General features: G+C 38.5%; 1 pseudogene; it reads left to right on the forward strand.

The window, feature by feature from the left end:
• The first annotated feature begins 7,473 nt into the window (after window positions 1–7,473).
• On the forward strand, window positions 7,474–8,156 carry LOC148735125 (uncharacterized; annotated as a pseudogene).
• The last annotated feature ends 1,417 nt before the right edge of the window (window positions 8,157–9,573 follow it).

Here is a 9,573-nt window from a genome sequence, read left to right on the forward strand (position 1 = left end):
CATGTTTGAAGTTGAAAGAAGAGCCTCTAAGAAACTTGATCTGTCCAACTTTTTAAAGAAAAAATTAACTGAGCAATCATGATTGAAATGTCAAGGTTATTCAATTGTACCACAACCACCAAATATTACTTTGAGGGTGCTCCTTTCTTTGTCAAAATGCTAACTGAACTTTATGGTTGTTTGTCGTATAGGTATCTATTAACGACTAGCATCTGTGACACAAACTAAACACATGTTGCTTGTCAATGGTGTACCTTAAAGCTGTGTTTTTGTCAACTTGAGAATTACTGAAGTTCTTTAACGACAGATTGTGGCTAGCCTTAACTACAGCCTTTATATGAAAAATTGTACATGAAGTACCTGGAATCAAACTGGTTGTAAGTTCACCTCGATCAAATGGTACAATGCATGGACTCTGATAAATTGGTGAGTGCATAGCACACTATGGCAGCTTTGTCAATAGGAGCCAGAGACTCACCTGGTTTTGCCTTTACCAACGAAACAATACCGGTTTCCGCAAAATATGTGCCTGGTTATACCCCAGTTTGTGTTGTTATCACTATTTAGAAAACACAGCATCAATCCCACAAGTATCAGTAATTAGCTGAATCTCAAACTAAACTATATGCGTATGCGCCAAGTTTGGAAAATTTTTATTACAAAAGAAACATTCAGCCTTGAAAGCTTAAACAATAATCACTTTTCAATTGCTTGCTTGTTCATACCTGTAACACAACCAATTCAAAACAACCAAAGACAACACAGAGTTGTGGCAAACGATCATACCGGCTTCCGCAATGCATGTGGTCGGTGTAGTATCCAACAAAAAAAATTTACCGTTCACACAAAATAAAGGTATCACAATCCAAACTACAGCACAAGTCTTAAAATAGTCTACATTGGCATACCTAATACAAGTATTGACAGCTATTTAGAGTGCATGACATTGACAAGTATATGCGTAACACCTTCAACTTACACTTCAGACAGCTATGTTACAGGGATTGTAACGCGTGGTTATCCCCCAACATGGCTGACCCCGGTTTTTTAATTTATGCCGACGTCACGTGCAAACAAAGAATATGTCAAGTTTGTGAAACGAAAGTGCAAGAGGGTGGAAAGTACTGCTATAACTGTGGGGCCGGAGTGGAACCTTTTCAGGATGGTAAATCTAAATTTAACTTTATCCCTTTGGATCATTGCTCTGAACAGAGTTTCAGTATTGAACTTTTGACACTTCATTAGCGCTTTTCTGAGCTGCAGGTCGTTTGGTGTCTTTGGTGTTTGCCTTTTTAAACTTTGAATGTCTTTCGCCTTCTTTCTTTTTTTTGTACTCATCGAACGACAACGATTTTACGTCACCTGGTACTGGTGCGCCTATAATAAAATTTGAAAACATTACTTTAACGCTCATTCTGACAAATGCAAAATAGATAATGTACAGAAACAAGAGTATCATCACCGATTTTACCTACCGTCTAACTCCATCTCACAGCTGTGGTAGAACTTTCCATTTTGAATCAATTTTGTTCCACAACCCTGGCAAGAAACCATGCTAGTACCGATAATAACGAGAGGAACATCGAGAGCAACGAGTGGAAGGAAGACAATTGGAGAGAAAATGGCGGAAATAGCCAGGCGCTAATGCCCATTGCCCACCCATGCTAATGTGCGCGCACAGGTTTGAACTTTCTGCGGAAGCGTTCCATTTCTAACGAAGCGCTGAAGTTCTAAACGGAAGAGGCAAAGAGTTCTACGAAAGAGCTACATTTCTACGGAACAGCGACGGCTTATACTACGGCAGGGCTAGATTTCTACGGAAGAATCTCGCGACAGTTTCCATAGAACAGCTATATTTCTAAGGAACAGTCGCAGATATAGAAGGAACGATGGCAGAATTCTAAGGAAAGATGTTTAATCCTAAAAAGAACAGTTACATTTTTACAGAACGACACTACATTTTCAAGTAGAAGCGTTGTCCCTTCTGGGCCACCGTATCTGAAAGGGTCACGCTTAACCAGGATGCATTGCGTGAGTAGTGGTCTTTCTCAGTGTTTTCTGTATTACAGAAAAGGTAGCCTACAGTGTGTAATATTATTGGACTAAATCTTTACGATCTTGATCGGTGAGAATCTAAACGGCGCGGGTCGTGGGTTGCGGGTAAATTGTCGCGGGTGGTAGGTGAACTGTCGCGGGTTCCGAAAATTGTCGCTGTCGCGGTCCAGGAAGATGTATTTTCCTAAATGCAACGCTTCCCCCACAAACGGCTGCCTTTATGCGAACCACATTCCTTGTGCAAATACATTTATTCACTAGCACTATCCCAACTAGCTCTGTACATTTTTCGCTCTTGGAAGCTCCCTGGCTCTGAAATCCTCGTCGATTTCTCGATGAACATAATGAAATTGGTTTCAAAATCGTTTGTTAGGGTTTGTATGCTTTTGGCTAACCTGCCGTCAGCGGGCTTCTAAAAATAAAAATAGTTTTTAAATTTAGTTCATAACTGCTCTAAGTTCATTTGTGGTATTCCGGTTTGACGTTCATAGCCAGCAAAAAAACAAAAACACAAGCACACTTTTTTCCAAAAATATAGGCTGTCAGTCATATAATCAATCAAGCCACGTAAACGGAAATGTGAACGGACACCACAGCACCTTGTACCGCATTCATTGGAAACCCCGACCATTTTCGCGCTGACACTGGCGTCATTGTTGATTTACTGCTACCTGATTGGTAAGCATGCGGTTCGGATCAAAGCAGCCGTTTGTGGGGAGGAGACTTAAAACGGCTGCGAAATGCTGCGGGACCAGAAAAAACGGCGTTAAAAAAAGAGCTATTCCAAATATTATATAGAGGTGAACGCACTAGTTTTATCCTGCTGAGGTTTAAAAATCTTAATCTTTTATCCAGTCCTTTAAATATTTCAAACTATTCTGCATGCATCCCTTTCTCCCTACCTTCCTCATGTACTTTTGCTACACTAGCTACTTATGGAGGGTGCCTTGATTGCACAAACTTCAATATGAGCCAGGGCACATTTCATTGAAACGTGTCAGTGTCCAAATTCAGGTTGTTAAAAAGATCTGAATCATCAGAACTTTGTCCGCTCGTCGTTTTAAACTGTTTTCTACTTTTTGTGGTATCGTTGAGGCTTATTTTACATTGATTACCCGATTCAAGCATTTCTGATTTAGCTGAAAGAAACGATAAGGCCGGACATAATGTTCCTACAACAACCACCTGGGGTTTGTGCCGTCTGTCTGGAAATAGTTCTAATTATTTTTCCAGAATCTTGCTGTACGCTATAGCGGTCTAGTGATACCTACAAGTGTTAGTTTGAAAGGTAAGCGGTCTTCCTTTTTTTTCTTTTCTTTTTCGTGGCAAATGACGCGATAAAAAATTGAACTTGCATTACCAGACTGTTCGCGCAAACGTGACCGTCACCCCGGCAATTCACAGTATAAATATTTCACTTCTCCCCTCAAATTTTCCTTTCCAAGAATAATCCAGCTTCATTTTCCCTAAAAATGCACCCAAATACATTTGTGTTACCGCAGAATCGCGGTTACAAGTTTCTGGACTTGTTAAAGTTTTTAAGGAGATTTTTTTGGGGGGGAGGGAAGATGGGGGAGGAGATGGGGGGCTTATGAACGGTGGGAGCTGGTATGCGATATGAAAGACATTGTAGATTTATGCAGCCGTTATATCATATGTAGCAACGTGACATGTAGTTGTGTAACAATAATAATAATAATAATAATAATAAACTTTATCTTTCGAGGGTGGCACTTGACAGTATAAAATACTGATAAACTCGTGGCGCTCAAAAGCAAATTAAAAATAAACACAAATACATATGAATAATGAAGTAATCAAAAGTAAGTGATTAAACAATTAGAATATGACTTATCTAAGAATTAATAAAGAATATATGAGAATAAAGTAAAATAGCTTAAGCTATAGTAAAGTGATGAACATCTTTATATGACTTCAAAACATACTTACATAAAGACTTCTCTAAAATTTATAAACTAGATCCACTCTTAATTTCATTGGGAAGTGAATTCCGAAACCTAGTGGCTGATACTTGAAAAGCCCTAGCACCTTCTGACTCTTTTTTATACTTTGGACAAATTAAGAGAGGTTGTCACGAAAAATCAATCATTCCCCAGCAACAGTAAAAAAAATCGAACTGGCTCATATTCTAGTATTTAAGAATCTTGTACCAAGCGCCAACAATGTCATTCATGTCGTGAAAAAGAAAAGCGCAATCCCAAAGTGCCGTTTTCAAGGACTCGACAAACGCATCTTTGTCTAGGTTTTTGATGTCCATGTAGCTTACGGTATTGAACCTGCTATCGTTAGATCTTGTGTGTAGAATATTCAAATTTTAACAATCTTTTGTTGGTCTCGTAGTTCGCAGTTCGCTTAATCATTCGAGACAGAATAAAGGCTCGTTTCCAAAAAAACAACATTACCACACCATCTTGAAGGCGTGCTCATTCCTTCTTCTAACCACAATACATTGCGAACATAATCGTGACGCGACGTCACGACATGTGTAACGACATCCGCGTCACTTGTGTGATTATATTTCCTCGTAACAACAATAGGAAGGTGATCGGACATCCCATAAGGGATTACACTCCTGGCAGCCAGAAGGCCCAGTGGTCCGCAACGGCCTGCGACTCGAAGCCGGGCAATGCTAGCATAATTTGCGCATTTTGATAATTATCAGATCATTTTTGATGCCATTATTTGATAATTTTTTGTCTCTAGTCCCAAGCACTTGGTGACCTTAATCGATATTTAAAGTTTTAGTTAAACTAGTAGCATTTGTAGTTCACTGTGAAGCACTGAGCCCGGTTCTAACCTGAACCACATGTTTATTTGAAATTCATTGTGGATTTGTTGCGTTTCTTTCCTGTAGACGAACGGCTTCTAGTTAAAAAATATATATTTTGGACTTATCTGCATTTTTGCAAAGAGCATAATTTAAAACAACGGTGGCATAATTTGGAAAAAAGAGCATAATGTTAGCATAATTTGGCCAAAAAAAAGCAATGCTAGTAGCATAATATGCCACTTTTACTAGCATAATCGATAAATGCCTACCCTGTGTACCCTGTGTACCATGTGTACCCTGTTACCCTGTTACCCTGTTACCCTGTGTACCCTGTGTACCCATGTGTACCCTGTGTACCCATGTATACCCTGTGTACCCTGGTTACCCATGTATACCCTGTGTACCTTGTTTACCCATTATACCCTTTGTACCCATGTATATCATGTATACCCTTGTATACCTTGTATACCCTTGTATACCTCAAATACCCTTGTATACCTCGTATACCCTGTCTACCTTGTATACCCTGTACACCCTGTATATTCATGTATACCCAAGTATACCCTGTATACCATGTATACAGGAAACCTGGCAAACATCAGTTGGAATCAATAGACGCTCTCTGGCCGTGCACAATCCCGTTTTGTATGTTCACAAATGAATTATGAATAACTTATTATGATTTTATTAGCCCGGAGGGGAAATCCCATATAAAATGGACTGGGATGCTCGTCTGGAATTTTGAAATAAACTCTTAAAGGAGACAAATGTATGCGTGGCCCAACCGTTTTTGGACCCCTAAATGAGACCATTTCAATCTTTAATAACATGAATCGAGTAAATAAAGCCTGGAGCAATTGGCTCTTGAGTAATAGGCTCCTGAGAAAAAGAATTTTTTTAAATATATTTTTCATCGCGTGCAACCCTAAAAGATACCCTTACGGCTAAATGTAACTCAATTTTTCCCAGAACACCCAAAGTGAAACCATTATCTTGAAATTTACAGCCCTAAGCGAGACAACGAGCATCCCAGTCCTTTTTATATGGGAGTCCAGCCAGGATGATTGGTCGGTCAGTTCAAATTGAACGTTGTGCACGGTTACGTCAAAAAAGCCAACAGAAATTCAACAAATGGTTCCCCGACCATTCCACTTCAATTAACTACGCTCTTATAGGGGTACAAAGGAAGAAATTAAGAGAATAGTTTAACGATACTTATGATTTACGTTTTTTTTATTTGTTACAATTTCATTACAGTTGCGAATGATTGTATCCCGAAATGAGTTATGACATAACAAAATGTCGAAGTTGGAATGTGGAATTAATGCAATTCAAAATTATGTTTACCCTTGTTTAAAAACCAGATTAATATAACGCGAACTTTTATGAGAGATTTATGGCAGCTAGCTAATGGTTTGTGCGTATTGCAAAACAGTTTCCACTTTATATTCAATCAGATGGAAACACAGGCCACAATGTATGATCAACGAGGTTTATTGGTTAGCAGATAAAACTGTGTGCTAGCTCCGACCTGACTGAAAGACTGAGTGATCTGAAAGGCGATTTTGTTTTACTAGGCAACTGAGTACTACACAGACAATTAAGGGGTGTGTTGCCCATTGCCCATCATATCCTCGCGCGATTTTGTTGCCTTAAACGAATATCTTGAATTTCACACAATAATCCTTTAAAATTATTATTTGGATTCTTAATACACTGAAAATTGTTTCAAAAGCAATAGTTTTTTCTAAATATAATGGCGGAAGTCAAGACTGCTCAATGTTTATTATATTTGTCTTGTAGATAGTACCATTTGATATGGTAATAGAACAATCAGTCCGAATTCCCTTGGTTATCAAGAACTGAAATACCATAGTTTATGGCAGCTAGCTGATGGTTTGTGCGTATTGCAAAACCGATACCTATTTTTTTTCAACCTCGTCGTTTCCAACCCATGTTCATCTTCTCCATCCCTGACCATCATCGTATCTTTCTGGGTTATTTGTTCCCCTAAATGTTTGTCACCCCCTTTAAAGTAGATTTTACTGTTTTCTTTTATTTTTAAGGTAAGTTTTTATGTAACAAAACTTACTTATAATGTTGTGACGTAACTCCCCTAACTAACATTACACTTCGGCATTTTACAAGAGTTTTAATGTGACAAAAAATGTTCTTAATATTCCATGTCTAGAATTTCGTTGAGTCAGATTCATGTCCGTTAACACTATATAACATTTTGAAAGAAGGAAATGGCCTCTAGTAACACCACTTACAGCATTCTCTTAATTTCATCCTTTGTACCCTTATGTGAGCGTAGTTAATTGAAGTGCAATGGTTGGGGAACCATTTGTTGAATTTCTGTTGGCTTTTTTGACGTAACCGTGCACAACGTTCAATTTGAACTGACCGACCAATCATCCCGGGGAGAATCCCATATAAAAAGGACTGGGATGCTCGTTGTCTCGCTTAGGGCTGAAAATTTCAAGATAATGGTCTCACTTTGGGTGTTCTGGGAAAAATTGAGTTACATTTAGCCGTAAGGGTATCTTTTAGGGTTGCACGCGATGAAAAATATATTTAAAAAAATTCTACACCTCCTGCCACAGAACCCAAAGGTTAATCAGGTCATGGTTGACTTTGAGAAAGCAATGTGGAACTGCCTCCGTGATGTCCTACCAGATGTGATGGTAAGAGGCTGTGTATTCCATTGGACACAAGCTCGGTGGAGAAAGGTCAGTAAGAGAAGCTGTATCAAATTGATTTTTTTCCTTGACGGAGAAAGCTAAACCAGGAAGAGTGTCAAATCTTTTTTAATATTTGCTTACCATTTTTTGTAACCTTCTTTTTACATTACGGATTCAAGAACTTGGCCTTCAGCCCGCATATCAATCAGATGATGGCACCTTTAAGTATCTCCGTAAATTAATGGCCTTACCATTCCTGTCTGCGAGTCAGATACCTGCCATGTTTAGCCGTCTTCAGCTGCAAGCTACCACTGAACCCCTGCAGAAGTTTGTGGAGTATGCTGATGGCACCTGGGTGCAAAGCACTACCTGGCCTCCCTCCTGCTGGAGTGTGTACAAGCAGCAGATTCGCACCAACAATGATGTGGAAGGATGGCATAGCGCCCTAAACAAACGTGCCTCAGGAAGAGCCCAGACGCCTCTTTACATGCTTATACACCTGCCGCATACTACATAAGGAAGCTTGCCTTGTGGCCCTTCAAATTAGATTGGTTTCGGAAAGAAAACTAACTAACCTACAGAAGAAAAAGTACTGCTCCGTGCAAGCGAAAATACTAAGCTACTGAGACCAGTACGCCTGCCACCAAAAGTCAGCAGCTCAGCTACTCAAGGCTTGTTTCCATGTCAATGGACCAATAGTTCGAGAATAAATAGGAATCAAGGGATCAAGTTTATTTATTGTAAAAGTTAGATTTTAGTTCTTAGAATAAAATTGCTCTCTTTAAAACGTTTGTACTTTTTCATTTAATTTAATTTAACTTTTAGAGCGCTATTTTCATTCAATGATCAACAGCGCTTAACAACTTAGAATACTACAGTAAATTCAAATTTATAAAACTAATTACATGTACATCAATATTAACAATGTATGTTAAAAATAAGAATAATATGGAATATCCATAATAAGGATCTTAATTAGGAATAAGGATCTTAATAAGGAACTAATTTGTAATACTAATAAAAGTAATTGTCAGACAAGGTACTTTGAGAAAGCTGCACGAAATAAATAAGTTTTCAGCTTGCCTTTAAAAATGGAAAATGATTGAATAGCACGTAATTCAGCTGGCAGAGCATTCCATAAGTACGGGGCAGCAGCAGAGAATGATCTGTCCCCCAACGTGGCAAGCATTTTCCCCTTAGGAGGGTCAAGTAATAAACTTTGATTTGATCTAAGATTATATACAGACCTAGGCTTGATGTTAATTAGTTCAATGATATACCTAGGCGCCCATCCATGAATAGCTTTAAATGTTAAAATTATGATCTTAAAATGAACACGATGTTGTATTGGTAACCAGTGAAGTTGACAAGGCGCAGGAGAAATATGCGAATACTTACTTAAACTCAGTACAAGTCTAGCCGCAGCATTCTGCACACGTTGCAATTTGGCTATTTGCGACTTAGGAAGGCCATACAAAAGTCCATTACAATAGTCTAAGCGACTAGTGATAAAAGCATGAATAACCGTTAATAACGAATCGCGAGATAAATAATTCTTAATCCTCCTAATATCATGTAGGTGATAAAACGCGGAATTACAAATTTTATTAACGTGCGTTGACATAGACAACTTATTATCAAACCATGCACCGAGATTTCTAACACAGGAACTAGGATAAATATCACAATCACCTACGGAAATGTTCCATTCATCGTTGATCTTACCTACTTGTTGTCTAGTTCCTATTAAGATCAACTCAGTTTTATCGTCATTAATCATTAGCCTATCCCTAATCATCCAATTTCTTAAATCACAAATACATCTATTCATAGCACTGACAGCTTCATCAAGACTAGACTTATCATCAGACTTGAAGCTAAGATACAATTGCGTATCATCAGCAAAGCAATGCACACGAGGAAGATGTTTCTTTATGATAGCGAATAGCTTTAATGCATAAACTATGAATAATAGAGGTCCAAGGCAAGAGCCCTGCGGAACACCACAGTCTAATTCAAAATAATTGGACAGAGTACCATGTA

The sequence above is a fragment of the Stylophora pistillata genome, chromosome 3 (genome assembly GCF_964205215.1).
Source record: "Stylophora pistillata chromosome 3, jaStyPist1.2, whole genome shotgun sequence".
Taxonomy (NCBI): Eukaryota; Metazoa; Cnidaria; class Anthozoa; order Scleractinia; family Pocilloporidae; genus Stylophora; species Stylophora pistillata.